The sequence below is a fragment of the Calliphora vicina genome, chromosome X, assembly GCF_958450345.1.
Source record: "Calliphora vicina chromosome X, idCalVici1.1, whole genome shotgun sequence".
In the NCBI taxonomy this organism is placed as follows: Eukaryota; Metazoa; Arthropoda; class Insecta; order Diptera; family Calliphoridae; genus Calliphora; species Calliphora vicina.
In genome coordinates this window covers 584,866-603,704 of record NC_088785.1, presented here as the reverse complement: position 1 = coordinate 603,704, position 18,839 = coordinate 584,866, and the positions used below count along the sequence as shown (strand labels likewise).

The window sequence follows — 18,839 nt, the reverse complement described above, 5'->3', positions numbered from 1 at the left end:
GATCGTCCAGCAGGAGTTTCGTCCGTCTTGAGTCCAACCCTACCACGTCAGAAGCAGAAATCCAGTCATGACTAAGAAGTGGCAGCCCCTTCTTGACCTTAAAAGCAATACCACGCCGTATTACTTCCAAGTCAAGGGGAGCCGCACCCAGCAGGACCTGAAGAGCATCCGTCGAGACCGTATGGCAAACTGGCATGCAAGCCAGCATTGCAACTCTCTGACAAGTCAATGACTTTTTGCGGCCCACAACAGACATAACCGTTTCGTACCATACGGATGAGCCAAACGTTGCACAAGCAACGAAAAGTCCACCATATATGGTACGCACAGCACGCCTGCCAAGACCCCAGTCACTTCTAAGGATGCGTCTGATACAACTTGCAACGACAGTCAGCTTTTCTCGAACCACAGAGAGATGAGCGAAGAAGCTCATTCTCTCACCCATCGTAATTCCCAGATACTTGACCTGGGTCACGTATCTGAGAAAAACGTCACCAGATCGAACTGACGGGGAACGAGCCCGCGATAAGATGCCTTTCAGCATCATCATCACGGTTTTCTCCCTCGACACTTCAACACCGACACTGTTCCCCCACTCATTGACCTCACGCATGGCCTGCTCACCTCTTCTCTCCAGCTCAGCACGAGACTGACCTTCGATTAAGATGAGCAAGTCATCCGCGTACGCACAGAGTCGGCAAGACGCCGCCAGAGACCTCAACAAGGGATCCATCATTAGGTTCCAAATAAATGGACCACAGATAGACCCCTGAGGGCAGCCCCTGGCAACATCCCTGCAAACAGTATCGTTGGCGCCTACCACAAAAGCTTTCCTGCCGCTGAAGTAACTACTCCATAGGGAGAGCTCTCGACAGCCAACTAAACGCAGCCTATCAAGAACCTCTCTCCAAGAGAGATAATCAAACGCACCCTTAAAATCAACAAATATGCCAAGGACATATTTGCTTGCAGAGTTTACAACGCTAGACTTGACATGGTGCCACGCGTCCTCAACAGATTTCCCCTCTTTAAATCCGAACTGAAACTCAGAAGCCACCTCATTGTAGGACTCCCTCAGTCTATATACCATCATCCTTTCCAGCACTTTTCCAAGTACCGGAAGGAGGCTGATACCCCGATATGAGCGTGGATCACTCCTCACTTTATCAGGCGACTTCAGGAGCACCACAACTTTAGCCTGCTTCCAAGCCTCAGGGAAATAGCCCTCACTGATACACCTCCCAAAGACTGACTCCAGATATTCCGGTATGGCCTTCCAGATGCTTTTACACATCTCTCCAGTCATACCATCAATACCCGGAGATTTCCTACTTTTGACTCGGTATATGCTATCATCAACTTCCATTCTCTCCAGTGGCGGAGGACTAATCATCTCCCCATAGGGAAGATGATCAGCCGATTCCGCCCCCGGAAAGAAAGTCTCAAGCAAGGCGTCCGTGCACTGTCTCCACGTCAGCAACGTTGTGTTACCAACCCGAAGACCCGACAAGTCCGCCTGTTGCCGTCTACCCCTAAGGATACGGTAAACCTTACCCCAGGGGTCATCCCTGTTGTCCTGTACGAAAGTACGCCACTCGTCTTCCTTCACACTCACGATTCTGTCCTTGTAGACTCTCAAGGCAGCCAGATAGTCAGCTTTTCGCTGCACCAGATCTTCTGCATTAGAGCGCCTTCCCCTCTGGAATCGCTTCCTGAGACGACGAACGCTCCTCCGCATCAGATCCAACTCGCGAGTCCACCACCTGACCCCTCCCTGACGAGTCTTGCGACAACGACCAAGGAGAGTATCATTAGTGGTACACATCCACCGATCTATCAGGCTGACTTGACTGTCAATAGTAAGTGCCCTAAAGTCGTCAATTGGAACATCCAACGCTGCCCACCGAAATGCGTCAGCATAGTTATCCCAATTGACGTCGCGTAGTTTCCACTTGCGTGGTAGGTACGTCCCGTCCGTTGCCCGTTGGTGGGAGACCACAATCTCAATGAGACTATGATCACTCACACCAAAGTCATCCCTAATCTTCCAGCTAAAACGGTATTCTGTCATTGCCCCCACATTGGCTAACGTCACGTCAATGTCACTACATCCTCTTGGACCATCAAAAGTGTACATCTCACTAGGCTCATTGAGGACAATGAGCCGCTTTGTGACCAGCCATTCACTAAGCATGACACCTCGCAAGTAGTTCTGATGAGCAGAAGTATTCCCGCTCATCTTAGAGAACCACATGCGAGAGCATGCATTTGCGTCTAAACCAAGGATTACAGGTGAACTACTATCCAGTAGTAGTACCGAATCCATGTACCCTAAATAGGGTTCAAGAGGTCCCCCAAACCTACAGTAGATGCTTGTCAGTAGCATCCTACCAAAACCACCCTCCACGCTAACGCAGACTCCCCAATCACTCCTACTAACAACCGTACAGTTAATGTGACTGTCCTTTATTATAACAGCGGCGTTGCCCCCCAAGTCCGTAAACGCACGCATACCCCCCGGCAAACCCCTGATGTGACCATCCGTGGTATACGGCTCCTGCACGAGTGCAAAAGTCGCATTCAGGTTGTACATCGCCTGACCTAGTTCACAAATCACCGAATATGCCCGCTGGCAGTTAAGCTGCAGAATTTTAATATCCGTACCCTCCATCTTAATGGCGCGCGTTTGCCCTCGCTACTATACCGCTATATACCGGACAGGCGGCTGACATCATAAGATGATTCGCCGGAAGTCCCTTAAAAGCACAATTTCTACAGTGGATCTCGTTGACACAGCGAGATGCCAAATGGCCAACCTGTCCGCATAGGCGACAAACTCCTTCCGTCATTCTGCAGTCCCTCACAAGGTGATCAAAGCCCAGGCATCTAAAGCAACTCGGCACGGCATCATGTGGGCGAACCAGGAAAGAAAACCATTTAATATAACACCGGCCATTGTCCAGCAATTGCTGCATGGCCTCGCTACTGCCCTCTAAAACAACACTAACCGGCCCGCCTGTAGGCTTCCACGGAGCTGTCACCAATCTAATTGAGCGTTTGTAGTCATCAGGAGTCATCCTACGCCTAAAATTTAGGTCGTAGAGCTCCTGCATAAACTCATCGGGAGATATCTCCGGATGAACGCGCTGCACGACCACCCTTGGACCTAGCTTGTCCTTTACCGAAACCTCCAACCCAACCTCACCGAACTTGGCATTCTTCGCAACCTTCTCCCTCTCAGCTACGGACGGGGTCCTAATGACCGCTCCGCCATCGCGCATAGGCCGCAACGTGTGCACGCGAACACCCAAAGTGGGGCCAACCTCCCTCTGCACTTTCTCTACCACTTCCTTGGATGAGACACCCTGCTTCCCCTTAACCACCACCGACCACGTTTCCACAGGCTTTGGCACAACAGCAACCGGAGCAGCAACAATAGCCCCACCAGAAACACCGCTACGCCTAGTAGTCACCGGAGGTGCCATGGGAGCCCTAAAGGCCGCCGACTGCACCCCAGCCACCTTACCACCCTCGTACACATCGAGGCGCCCTTTCAACCGCTCGTTCTCTGCCATAAGGCCAAAAAGCAGCACCTCAAACTTGCTGGAATGCTCCATCACGCCCTTGGCCAGCTCAGCCCCAACACCATCAGCCATCTCCAACTCCAGCAAAGCAGCACTCACGGCCTTCATCTGGCCAACTAAACCAGTGTCCATGACTGGTTGTGGCCTTTTACGTCCACGCACCCTCTTGAGGCTAGGACCGGATGTAACATCCGACACCTCCATAGCATCACCAGCAGCTGGAACATCGGCAGGAGCAGCATCAGGAGTAACAGCAGCAGTACGTTTGGGCTTAGGAGAGCCGACCTTAAATCGTTTGACTTCATCCTCCATCTCTGTGCTCGATAACTCGCTCTCCGTATGTCTAACAATACGTACGCTTACCGGCGGCAACACCCTCTCACCTCCATCAGTCGTAGTCATGTCCGACGCATCACCCTTCGCTTTCGGCTTTTCGCCCTTCTTCTTGCCCGCAGGCGGCATATCTACCTATTCAAACCAGAAACTGTCGAAAGTAACTCAAAAAACAGTATACTCACGAAAATAAACCAATCAGAAAAAATTTCCAATTTACAGGAATACCCCTACTGTCCGTCAGCAAAAATGTACTATAATGCGAATGCCCCTAATAGTAGAGACACCAAAATACAAAATATCACAGACACCAACCACTTAGTGGAGACACACACCACTTAGCGGAGACACAAACCGGAAATGGTCGAACCAAAACCGGAAGTGAACTGCCTTACCGACCGGAAATGAACCGTATTACCAATGCAGTTTGCACTGCCTTACCAATGCGGTTTTATTCGTCCCACAAAAATACCGACCGACACTGCCTTACCGACACTGCCTTACCGACACACTGCCTTACCGACACTGCCTTACCGACACACTGCCTTACCCGCACTGCCTTACCTGCACCGTGTTACCCGCTTCACAAGTGGCAACACCGACAAGCTCACACGCCGTATGGCAACACCAAAAACTGCCGCCGGAGTTTGGCCTTGAGACACCTTGTCAGCGGAGTCTCAACTTTTATTATACACACACACACACTATGTATAATAATACACACGTTTGATTCTTCGTCAACCGATTTTTAATCTGCCTATATCTTAGGCATCCGCCAACCGATTCACAAAATATCACTTTCTCCCGAATCTACTGAGTCCAAGCTTTAAAATCCACTATCGCTCTTTTTAATATTCGCACTATAACACTTTAAATTTACGTACCGAAAATCCGCTTATAAAAACACGTCTGATCAGCTCAACGTAAAACGCACAAGTACATAGATAGGGACAGTAGGAATCTCGTTAATCCATTCATGCGCGTCACTAATTAGATGACGAGGCATTTGGCTATTTTTTTTTTTTTTTTTACGATCGAACCCACCAAACTCACACCCACTCCTCCCCGATCAAGGAGTGACCTTGCCTCGACGGAAACGAGAGGCGGTGTCCGTACTAACCTAGTCCGGACTAGGTAGGCTGTCCTAAATTAAGCCCGATCCCGCAGGCTGCACGTAATTTACTTTAACTTAGTCAAAATAAAACAAAATTCCTGGAAACACCTCATGAGAGATGCCTACAGGAGTCAAAAAAATGGTGAAACGGTATGCTAACCTAACCGATACCCGATCTATTGCTGCGAGACCCCATGAACCTTCTGTGCGATATAATACCTCCTATCATAACTCTAGTACTAATTAAAGCGGTTTCCCTTTTCCCTAACAACCCCCACTCAACTAACCTATTCACTGAATCCCTAGACCAAACTCCTCTCCAATTAAGTGTTATTGCGCAAAATTGCACCTGGTTGCGTCCGTATTTTTCTGTCAGTGCCCTAATGACGCCCTGTGTATTGTATTTGTCTGTCTTTTCCTTGTGCATATTAGACAAATCACGACCATCTGTAACGACCTGTGCGTCTAGCACATAGATCTTTTCCCCCTTTAAAACCACAATGTCAGGTTTCCTGATCCCAGAGGTTGTTTGCAATTGATCTTCTACTACAACCTGAAGTCCTTTAGCCCTCAGACTCCTTCCCATAAATTTAACTACGCTATCATGTCTATTTGTCCTATCCCTTTTCGTTCTAAAACATCCCTGAACTATATGATTCAAAGTTTCCTGAGCATCACATCCTGCACGGCACTTTCGATCCGATGTCCTCCCACGGGTACATCTTGAACGTGTAGGGAGCGCATTAATACGCAACTTTATACAATTGATAAAGTCCCTTCCAGACAAAAGTCTAGTCGGTTCCCTTATCCAACGTTGGGCTTGTTTGTGATCACTACTATGTAGTAGACCACGCCCATCAAAAGATTTGTACAAGCGATCTGCCCAGAAAGCTTTTAAATCCCCCTTGCTTAGGATCCTAACATCTCCTGTATCTAAACGTCTTTCAACTTTGGCGACCTCTGAAGCAACGAAAGTATCCACAGAAACAATCCCACTCGGGAGTGGTAATTGTAATTCTTGTAGACGCTTAAGTCTCAACAGCGGTGCTTGCCACCTAAGCGCGACAATGCCCAGACCGCCATCCTCCACAGAAGCATGGAAGTACGCGATTGGAACATCATCTGGCAAGCTGAGCCATTTTCGTAAGTAGGCCCTAATTGTCCTATCGATACCCCTTAAGCAACCTATCATAACGTTCCCGAGGGTCAGTACATGATAAAGTTGAGGTATCAATACCGATCTAAGTGCAAACAACCTCTGCTGTGGTTTTAGGGGTGCTCTTGTGAGCCGATCTAACTTCTCTCTAAGGGGCGCCTTCAAATCCACCTTAGTTCTGCCTTCTGCGGTGAAAGTCACACCTAGGTATTTCCACTCTTCGGTCCTCTTCAGTGCTCTTATGGCCCGTCCCTCAACAAAGAACTCTTTTTGTACAACCACCGAACGTTTCTGTTTAGGTTGTCCTTTGATGGACACCGACAGACATTTGGCACTGTTCAATTTAAGTCCACAAGAGCCAAGGAACTCACTGGCTATATCAAGCAACTTCTGAAGACCGAGTGGAGTTGATGCCCAGATGACCAAGTCGTCAGCAAAAGCAGCAATATTAGTCATAAAATTTCCAATCTTGCATCCTAACTCTGGCGGGAGTTTTCGGATCAGTCTGTCCATCACTAAGTTGAACAGTACTGGAGACAAAGGGTCTCCCTGCTTTACTCCTCTCCCGGGTAAAACCAGTTGATCCGAAACCCATGAATCGCCAGAGAATCTAATGCGCGATGTGGAATATATATGTCTAATATAGTCGACCAACTCCTGTGGTTGGCCGTACGATTCAAGAGTCCCATAAATTGTATTATGAGACACAGAATCAAAGGCTTTGCTGACATCAAGGACCGCAATATGGCAAGAAGCATAATTTTGATGATGCTCCCTGAGAAGATGGTCTATCAAGGTCGTGTTATCAGCACACCCATCGGTAGGCATGAATCCTTTTTGACTGCGTTCAAACTTGATACACCGAGATATTCTCTTTGCCAGGATGGAATGAAACCAGCGAAGAAGAATCGACGTGAGAGTGATTGGCCTATAATCCTCCGGAAGTGAGGGCTTCTGCTTCTTTGGGAGAAAAATAGTCTTGGCCTCACGGAAGCGTCTTGGTACCTTACCACACCACATAAACAGGTTAAAAACGCGTTCCAATATTTCTATTGGTAGCGCCCTGAATTGCCTCGATGTGATCCCGTCAATGCCGGGCGAGGTGGTATGTACGGGCATGGAAGCCTTTAAGTCTGAACGACTTATCGGATACCATATACTGCCCCTAGAATATCTAGCAAGATCTTCACGTAGAGGCGCCGAATGCTCCTCACGTTCGATAACTTCTCTCCAATAGGTTTCCATTACATCTCTGGCTGGTTGCGAGCAACTCTCAGTGTCGTCTAGGATCGCTTTGATACATCTGCCATTGTGCTTGCGCCAGTCACGTTGGACCTTTGCATACTCATGTCTACGCCTCTTACGTCTATTAGTAAAAGTAGGAGGTTGTCTCGGGCGGACACGCTGTCTAGATTCGAGATTGGGTGGAAATATCTCATCTAAATATCCAGACAGTCTAAGTAGGACATGATCCTTATCATCATCATTGACACTACGTACAATCGAATTCAGATAAGGAGCACTATAACTATCAATATCAAGATCCCCTAGACTAAGCAAAAAGGATTTTATCGGGTCGTCCACTGTAGGAGCGTCCCCGGAGACTGGACTGTCCACGATAGGATCAGTCTCAGCCACGACTTCAGATGCTTCCATTGTCGTTTGTTGGCTTTGTACCCACGCAGTCGCAATATTTGTGGGTCCTCTGTTTGGGTCAACCAAGCGCGTGAGATAGGTCTGGACCTTGACCTTATATTCACTTCTCTGGCGCATTTTCTTGATTGCCTCGACAGTGCGATGCGCGAATCGCTCATGAAGAGCATGATTCATGAACCGGACCCCACCTGAGGAGGTGAGTTCCGCTTCGGTACAAGCCAATAACGAAATTTCTTCATCGTTCCATCGTGCCTTTTTATCAGACCTGACATTCATCTGGTCAGATACGTCAGGGTGTGCACGTCTAATATGAACACCCAATCCCGACTTCGTCGAGAATGAGCGTTCACATACGACACAAGGGTGTGAGTTGGAAGCAGGGCCGCTACCCCCCGCAACCAACCCACTTTGGTTAACTGCCTGCTCAGTTACCATACTAACACTACTAACCCCTTCACCTAAGTTTAGAGCTTCTGTGTTCCTATGATCACCTGGGGCGGCAGGCAATAATTGGTTAGAAATGTGATTCTCAGGGGCGGCTGATGTCACATGGTTAGAATTTCTGTCCCTGTCCAGCAAATGTTCATACAATGGGATCGATGTAGTGGCTTGAATATCCATTAAAATATTATCTCCGTTCCCTGAACCACTACTTTCAGGTATGGAGGAAACATTCATTCTTCCCATTGTATTGTTTGAACCCCTAATTGCTCGCTCTCGTAAGTTCATGGTGGTACTGGAGGCGCTCACCAACACCTCGTCCGGAAGGATACGCCGGGCAGAGACCCGACGATTTGTATTATTATTATTTCTCATTCTTTCTTCATTATTCGCGCCTTTCGGATTGACGGTCTGTAGGGGTGGCAACCCTTGAGACCCGAAGCCCCGTCAATTAGCCGCCTAGTATAGTCAGTAAAACCAACCATACCAAACGTTACCAGTTGGAACCATCGAGGAGGTTTGACATGGGCACATGGATGTGAAATAGACACAAAAGCATCTATAAGCACTTCCTTTCCAACCTTAAGAGAGTCATAGTTACTCCCGCCGTTTACCCGCGCTTACTTGAATTTCTTCACTTTGACATTCAGAGCACTGGGCAGAAATCACATTGTGTCAACACCCGCTAGGGCCATCACAATGCTTTGTTTTAATTAGACAGTCGGATTCCCCAAGTCCGTGCCAGTTCTGAATTGATTGTTAATTGATAGTCGTTATAATTTAAAAGGAATATATCTTGCGATAATTCCCTAAAAATTTTAGCAAGAAAGTTCCACAATTGGCTACGTAACTACTATCCGGGGAACAAGATCCGAGAATCTCTATTTACCCAGAACGAGTACATAAACCATGTTATTGCTTCCCAATCAAGCCCGACTATCTCAATCTTCAGAGCCAATCCTTATCCCGAAGTTACGGATCTAATTTGCCGACTTCCCTTACCTACATTATTCTATCGACTAGAGACTCTTCACCTTGGAGACCAGCTGCGGATATTGGTACGGCCTGTTGAGAAGTTTGCGTGACCCCACCATAAATTTTCAAGGTCCGAGGAGAAAATATCGACACAACAGTAAATGTCATGCTCTTCTAGTCCATCTACCATATCTCTCTTCGAAAGACTTCCATGGTAGTACGACTATAAAACAGAAAAGAAAACTCTTCCGATACCTCTCGACGGCTTCTTTATGGTCGTTCCTGTTGCCAGGATGAGCACAAGGCCCATATTTAATAACAAACGGATACTCAACAGGTTACGGAATTGGAACCGTATTCCCTTTCGTTCAAAATTATTCAAGTGTTTAATTACTAAGCAATTTTACTTCCTTTTCATTATAACTTGAAAATTTTCGGCTTTCGCCTTAAACTTAGGACCGACTAACTCGTGATCAACCACTGTTCACACGAAACCCTTCTCCACTTCAGTCCTCCAAGGTCTCATTCGATTATTTGCTACTACCACCAAGATCTGTACCAATGGCAGCTCCATGCAGGCTTACGCCAAACACTTCTATGCTCACCATTGTACCCTCACATTGTGTCAACACCCGCTAGGGCCATCACAATGCTTTGTTTTAATTAGACAGTCGGATTCCCCAAGTCCGTGCCAGTTCTGAATTGATTGTTAATTGATAGTCGTTATAATTTAAAAGGAATATATCTTGCGATAATTCCCTAAAAATTTTAGCAAGAAAGTTCCACAATTGGCTACGTAACTACTATCCGGGGAACAAGATCCGAGAATCTCTATTTACCCAGAACGAGTACATAAACCATGTTATTGCTTCCCAATCAAGCCCGACTATCTCAATCTTCAGAGCCAATCCTTATCCCGAAGTTACGGATCTAATTTGCCGACTTCCCTTACCTACATTATTCTATCGACTAGAGACTCTTCACCTTGGAGACCAGCTGCGGATATTGGTACGGCCTGTTGAGAAGTTTGCGTGACCCCACCATAAATTTTCAAGGTCCGAGGAGAAAATATCGACACAACAGTAAATGTCATGCTCTTCTAGTCCATCTACCATATCTCTCTTCGAAAGACTTCCATGGTAGTACGACTATAAAACAGAAAAGAAAACTCTTCCGATACCTCTCGACGGCTTCTTTATGGTCGTTCCTGTTGCCAGGATGAGCACAAGGCCCATATTTAATAACAAACGGATACTCAACAGGTTACGGAATTGGAACCGTATTCCCTTTCGTTCAAAATTATTCAAGTGTTTAATTACTAAGCAATTTTACTTCCTTTTCATTATAACTTGATAATTTTCGGCTTTCGCCTTAAACTTAGGACCGACTAACTCGTGATCAACCACTGTTCACACGAAACCCTTCTCCACTTCAGTCCTCCAAGGTCTCATTCGATTATTTGCTACTACCACCAAGATCTGTACCAATGGCAGCTCCATGCAGGCTTACGCCAAACACTTCTATGCTCACCATTGTACCCTCCTACTCACTAAAGTTTCAAAGTTTATAATCCAACCGAAATTGAACATAAACCATTTACTTTAGCGGTAATGTATAGGTATACAACTTAAGCGCCATCCATTTTAAGGGCTAGTTGCTTCGGCAGGTGAGTTGTTACACACTCCTTAGCGGATTACGACTTCCATGTCCACCGTCCTGCTGTTTTAAGCAACCAACGCCTTTCATGGTATCTGCATGAGTTGTTAATTTGGGCACCGTAACATTACGTTTGGTTCATCCCACAGCGCCAGTTCTGCTTACCAAAAGTGGCCCACTGGGCACATTATATCACAACCACTACCTTCATACCAAGAAAGGTGAGGTTCTTACCCATTTAAAGTTTGAGAATAGGTTAAGATCGTTTCGACCCTAAGGCCTCTAATCATTCGCTTTACCAGATAAGATTATTTTACATAATTTTTAAATGCACCAGCTATCCTGAGGGAAACTTCGGAGGGAACCAGCTACTAGATGGTTCGATTGGTCTTTCGCCCCTATACTCAATTCTGACAATCGATTTGCACGTCAGAACTGTTTCGGTCTTCCATCAGGGTTTCCCCTGACTTCAACCTGATCAAGTATAGTTCACCATCTTTCGGGTCACAGCATATATGCTCAAGGTACGCTCTAGTTAGAGGTATAAATAATATAAATACTATTATACATAACTGTATAGAACGCCCCGGGATTGAATTAATAGACTATAAATAGGCTAAAAACTAATCCCATTAAATTAAGTTATGTTAATTACGCTATTAGGTTTTTATTCCCAATAACTTGCAAATATGTTAGACTCCTTGGTCCGTGTTTCAAGACGGGTCCCGAAGGTATCCTGAATCTTTCGCATTGTTAATCATATAAGTGCATATAATAAACATAAAGATCAATGATCAATATGCTATTATAAAATATAAATATTTAAGCACTATATATAATAAATCTATCAACACTTTATCAAATCAAAAGCATTTATTCGATATTAAAATGCAAGCAAAATAATTTGAATAAACTTAAGCAAATGATCTTATGATAAATATATTTATGTTAATAGATTACAATGTCCTTTATAGAAAAAATGCACACCATTATTATAATATTATAAATATTAAAATCATAAAGATGAATTTTCCATAACGGATATTCAGGTTCATCGGGCTTAACCTCTAAGCAGTTTCACGTACTATTTAACTCTCTATTCAGAGTTCTTTTCAACTTTCCCTCACGGTACTTGTTTACTATCGGTCTCATGGTTATATTTAGTTTTAGATGGAGTTTACCACCCACTTAGTGCTGCACTATCAAGCAACACGACTCTTTGGAAATGCCATCTAGTAATCATTAACGTTATACGGGCCTGGCACCCTCTTTGGGTAAATGGTCTCATTTAAGAAGGACTTAAATCGTTAATTTCTCATACTAGAAATTTGACATTCCATACACTGCATCTCACATTTGCCATAAAGACAAAGTGACTTAGTGCTGAACTATTTTCTTTTCGCTCGCCGCTACTAAGAAAATCCTTGTTAGTTTCTTTTCCTCCCCTCATTAATATGCTTAAATTCAGGGGGTAATCCCATATGAGTTGAGGTTGTAATAAAAAAATTTTTTAAATCATAAAATATCAAAACCACAAATAGAAATCATTTCTTTTATTTTCTGTTTAAATAAAAAATTCTTTTTAATAGAGAGGCAATCCTAGTTTCATAAAAAAATATTTTATGCTAGACCTTCCTCAATAAAAAAATGAATATAAAATATATAATATTAAATACTCTGATTTTATTCGTTAGAGGTTTTGTATCTTTAACTTTTAGTATTATGAATATAGTAGAATATCCAGTAATACAACATGTGCTTTTAAAAAATTTTACATATTAAATATATAAAAGATTTTTAAAGCAACTTATTTAGCATAGTCTTACAACCCTCAACCATATGTAGTCCAAGCAGCACTCTAATTATAAATTAAAGTACCTTACAGCATGGACTGCGATATGCGTTCAAAATGTCGATGTTCATGTGTCCTGCAGTTCACACGATGACGCACAGTTTGCTGCGTTCTTCATCGATCCATGAGCCAAGTGATCCACCGCTTAGAGTGATATATTTATTTTTGTTTAAATAGCAATTCATAAATTTGTTTATTGAAAGAAATCAAAAATACACCAAACCAAATTGGCATATATCAATTCCTTCAATAATATTTTTTTTAATTTTAAAACATACCACAAAGTTTGTTGCGAATATCTTAGTTCTTTTAGAAAGAACAATTTTTTTTAACTTGTATACAAGTACAACTATAATTGTGAGTTTAATTTTTATGCAATGTATGGATATACAATAAATTGTATTGCCAGTACACTAAAATGAATATATTATATATATTTCAAATATTCCCATCCAATGTATGATTTAAGTTCATAAATCAGTACATCTTTTTTTAATAAAAGAGAATAAAAGAAAATATATTATATATATATATAATTTCCAACGACTTTTTTTATAATATTATTAAATATAATATTATTTTATTATTAAAGAGTTTTTCTTTCAATAACACTTTTAGTGTTTTTCTCTTTTTTTTTTATAAAAAAAAAATATTTAAATAAGAGTTGAAGTTCTGTGATATTAGTATTAAGTTTGACTTATAGTATATGTTTGTGTTGTAATGATTATTTATTTATTAATTCTGTGTCGTGAAGTCCAGTTTTTTAAATAATAAGTTAATTGACAATGTAAACAATAGAATTTCAATTCAACAATAAAAGAAAACCCCTGAAGAAGTTTGAAACAAACAAACGAAACGTTGGGTAAATAATAATAAAAATGAAAATACTTTGATTTTTATTTACACATTTGGTAACAAATGATTGACCATAAATAGCCCGTAAGATTGGAATCTTAAAAACTAAAAAAAAAAAAAAAAAATAAATATTTTTAATTTTATTTTTATTAGCCTTTTTTTTTAAAGGGCATTATGTTTTTTTTTTTTTAATATTTTTTATATATAAATATATAAAAAAAAATTTTTTATCGGTTAGGAACACATTAATGATCCTTCCGCAGGTTCACCTACGGAAACCTTGTTACGACTTTTACTTCCTCTAAATAATCAAGTTCGGTCAACTTTTGCGAAACAACCGTAACACACAAGGCGTTACAGTGATCACGTCCGGAGACCTCACTAAATAATTCAATCGGTAGTAGCGACGGGCGGTGTGTACAAAGGGCAGGGACGTAATCAATGCGAGTTAATGACTCACACTTACTGGGAATTCCAAGTTCATGTGAACAGTTTCAGTTCACAATCCCAAGCATGAAAGTGGTTCAGCGGTTTACCCGGACCTCTCGGTCTAGGAAATACACGTTGATACTTTCATTGTAGCGCGCGTGCAGCCCAGGACATCTAAGGGCATCACAGACCTGTTATTGCTCAATCTCATTATTGCTAGACGCAATTTGTCCATTTAAGAAGCTAGTGTCCTTATAATGGGACAAACCAACAGGTACGGCTCCACTTTCATAAACACATTCAAACACTCACACATTTTACTGCACTCATGAATGAAGGCTACAAAAGCTTCAAACACCATAATCCTGAAAGCATCTATTTAATATATTTGAGTCTCGTTCGTTATCGGAATTAACCAGACAAATCACTCCACGAACTAAGAACGGCCATGCACCACCACCCATAGATTCGAGAAAGAGCTATCAATCTGTCTTACACACTTATGTTCGGACCTGGTAAGTTTTCCCGTGTTGAGTCAAATTAAGCCGCAGGCTCCACTCCTGGTGGTGCCCTTCCGTCAATTCCTTTAAGTTTCAGCTTTGCAACCATACTTCCCCCGGAGCCCAAAAGCTTTGGTTTCCCGGGAAGCGACTGAGAGAGCCATGATAGTAGCTACACCCAATTGCTAGCTGGCATCGTTTATGGTTAGAACTAGGGCGGTATCTGATCGCCTTCGAACCTCTAACTTTCGTTCTTGATTAATGAAAACATCTTTGGCAAATGCTTTCGCTTAAGTTAGTCTTACGACGGTCCAAGAATTTCACCTCTCGCGTCGTAATACTAATGCCTCCAAACTGCTTCTATTAATCATTACCTCTTGATCTAAAAACCAATGAAAGTAGAACAGAGGTCTTATTTCATTATTCCATGCACAAAATATTCAGGCATTTGGAGCCTGCTTTAAGCACTCTAATTTGTTCAAAGTAATTGTACCGGCCCACAACAACACTCGATGAAGAGCACTGAAGCAGGTTTAAATAGGAGGAATATGCACAAATACAAGTATTTAATACATATAAGAACTCCACCGGTAATACGCTTACATACATAAGGTACAGTACAAACTACAATTATAGTTGTACTACCCGTATGAAGCACAAGTTCAACTACGAACGTTTTAACCGCAACAACTTTAATATACGCTATTGGAGCTGGAGTTACCGCGGCTGCTGGCACCAGACTTGCCCTCCAATAGGTCCTTGTTAAAGGATTTAAAGTGTACTCATTCCAATTACAGGGCCTCTAATATGAGTCCTGTATTGTTATTTTTCGTCACTACCTCCCCGAGCTGGGAGTGGGTAATTTACGCGCCTGCTGCCTTCCTTAGATGTGGTAGCCGTTTCTCAGGCTCCCTCTCCGGAATCGAACCCTGATTCCCCGTTACCCGTTGCAACCATGGTAGTCCTAGATACTACCATCAAAAGTTGATAGGGCCGACATTTGAAAGATCTGTCGTCGGTACAAGACCATACGATCAGCAAGTTATCTAGAGTTCAACCATAATAACGATCTTGCGATCGCTTGGTTTTAGCCTAATAAAAGCATACGTCCCAAAGGTCCGTATTTATATTGCATGTATTAGCTCTAGAATTACCACAGTTATCCAAGTAACTGTTAACGATCTAAGGAACCATAACTGATATAATGAGCCTTTTGCGGTTTCACTTTTAATTCGTGTGTACTTAGACATGCATGGCTTAATCTTTGAGACAAGCATATAACTACTGGCAGGATCAACCAGAATAATGTTTTATTTATATTATTTGTTTTCAATTGGTTTTAGTTGAAAAGAAATTTAACGAAAATCAGCTTTTTATCGCGTCATATTCGTCATTCCAAATTCACTGTTCTTGATTTTTAAACAATATATTGTTCTATTATCATTTATTTCACATTGCATCATATAATATTTTTCAATATATATGATATTTTTTGATATGCAATTAAGAATTACATTTCATTCATATTTCATTTTTACATTTTATACATTTTTGAAAAACACCAAAAAATCGTCACCAAAAAAATCTTATATAAAAAAAACTAAGAAAATACTTATTTTTCTTTATTCGATTTTAACAAAATAAATTTACCAATGCAAATATTGAAATCCCCAAGAATATAAAAAAATTCTTGTTCTAGAGACCAAGCATCATAAATAATTTTAGCACATTGAATAAAAATTAATTTTAATATTTCAATAAAGAAAAATTAAAATTATAAAAAAAAAATAAAATAAATAATTACACTAACGAATAACTATACAGTTCAATCAACAAACTAAAAAAATTTGTCGACAAACTTAAATAGATTCATCGTTAGCGGCAAATAAACTAAAAAAAGTTTTCATTGCTCTCCCCACACACAAAATACTATACCACATATATTCAACGCAAATAATAAAATAGATATTTAAAAACCTCAATACACAATATAAAAAAAAACAAGCAAATAGTTCCAACATTCACGTTGTAACATTCTTGCACAATATCATCATTCGCATTCGATTTTCATTCTTAAATCAATTTTAACACACCGTATATTAGTATTTTTGATGTTTTGTGTGAATATTTAGTATCTCTGCATTTTATGTCAAGAGTATATAGAGATAGTTACATACAACTTCCCCGCCAATTTCGTTTTCCGAAACTTTAAAATTGTATATCTTGAGTTCTAAGCAACTTTTTTGAAATTTTCTTTTTGATTATGAATCGTACGAATTATTACTAATTTTTGGATAAAAAAAATTTTTAAATTTTCTAAAATTGTAGATTTTTTTTTTTTGAAATTTCAAAATTTCAAAATTTCTATTTCCCTAACTTACAAAAGTAAGAAAAATTAAAATAAAATTTTATCGATTTTGATAATTTTTTTAAGAAATTTCATACAATATGAACTAATATCAACATCTAAATAGATTTTCTTTTCAAATTGTTCAATATTTCAAAATAAAAAATTTTCGATTTTTTCAAAAATTTTATTATTTTATGAAATATTTCCTTAAATTGTAAAAATTTGTATGAAAAATATACTTTTCTTTATTATTTTTGGGATTTTGTATGAAAATCATTATAGATTTTAGTCCACATTTTTTTTCAATTTATAACATTTAACTAATAAATAGTATTATTTTCACAAATTTAACAAATTTGTATAAAAATTTAACTTTTCTTTATTATTTTTGGTACTATTATAAAGGAAAATCATTATAGATTTTATTAAATCCACAATACATTTTATATTTTGTTTTGTTTTGTGTAGTAGTATTGTTATTATTAGTAGAGGAGTAAAACTAAATAATTTTAATACATACATCCATCCATCTATACATTCATCTCATTAGCAAACAACATTTTTGTGTATAAGTAATAGAGTAGAGTAGAGTAAAACTAAATAATTTTAATACATCTATCATCAGCAAACAAGGGACAGTATAATTTTCCTAGGGACAGTAGGAAACTCGTTAATCCATTCATATGTGTCACTAATTAGATGACGAGAACTTTGTCTACCTAATGACGTTAATATTTAATTCCGCCGTTCAACCGCGCTTACAGTATCACATTTTTGTGTAAGCATTAGAGTAAAACTACTCTATCGTTATTTTTATCGCTTAATAATTATGTGTGAGCCAATATTTTTTCTTTTTTCACAATGATGTGGCGATGAGAGCCAACATTTTTTTTAAATAAATTTTTCTACTTTGAAATTAGAATGAAACTACTCAGTATTTTTCTTTTTTTTACTTCATAATGATAGGATGAGCCAATATTTTATTATTTTCTTCACAATAATGTGATGAGCCAATATTTTATTAATTTTTTTCATAATGATGTGGTGATGAGAGTCAACATTTTTTTTTTAAATATAGGGACAGTAGGAATCTCGTTAATCCATTCATATGCATCACTAATTCGATGATGAGGACTTTGTCTAACTTAAGACCTTAATATTTAATGCCGCCGTTCAACAGCGCTTACTGAAATTTCTTCACATTGACAACATTCAGAGCACTGGACAGAATCAAATTTTTGTCAGCATTAGAGTAAAACTACTTTGTATTTTTTCATTGTCGCTTAATAATGACATAGCGGAGCCATCATTTTTTTTTTTTGTAATAAATTTTTTCAATTAGAGTAAAACTACTTTGTATTTTTTCATTATCGCTTAATAATGATGAACTGAGCCATCATTTTTTTTTTTTGTAATAAATTTTAGAGTAAAACTACTTTGTATTTTTTCATTATCGCTTAATAATGATGAACTGAGCCATCATTTTTTTTTTTGTAATAAATTTTTTCATCTCATCAACCACGCTTACTCGAATTTCTTCACATTGACATTCAGAGCACTTGGCAGAATGAAATTTTTCAAAACATTGTTAAGAAAAATATTTATTATTTAGTTAATTTCTTTTCACACATTCAATTTTCAAAATATTCTTCTTTATTATTTGTATAATAAAGAATCTAGTGTTTAATCCATTCAATATCAAAACATCATGAGCTGCTTACTCGATTTTGTTAACATTAGAGTAAAACTAGTTAAACCATTCATATTCATCATCACTATTTGTATGATGACGAGGTATTTGGCTACCTTATGATCTTAATATTTGCTACAGCCGTTTAAAAAACAAATAATGGCTCAGTACCGCATTATTAAGCGACAATGAAAAAATTCAAAGTAGTTTTACTCTAAAATTTATTTATGGGCAGAATAAAATTTTTC

The 18,839-nt window shown here is 40.1% G+C and overlaps 2 non-coding genes across 2 annotated transcripts; both read right to left on the bottom strand.

The window, feature by feature from the left end:
* Positions 1-12,740: 12,740 nt before the first annotated feature.
* LOC135962860 (5.8S ribosomal RNA) lies at positions 12,741-12,920 on the bottom strand. The gene has a single exon (XR_010576702.1). It is a non-coding gene; the product is annotated as a 5.8S ribosomal RNA (ribosomal RNA).
* A 948-nt stretch (positions 12,921-13,868) lies between these two features.
* Positions 13,869-15,855, bottom strand: LOC135962902 (small subunit ribosomal RNA). The gene has a single exon (XR_010576742.1). It is a non-coding gene; the product is annotated as a small subunit ribosomal RNA (ribosomal RNA).
* Between the last annotated feature and the right edge of the window lie 2,984 nt (positions 15,856-18,839).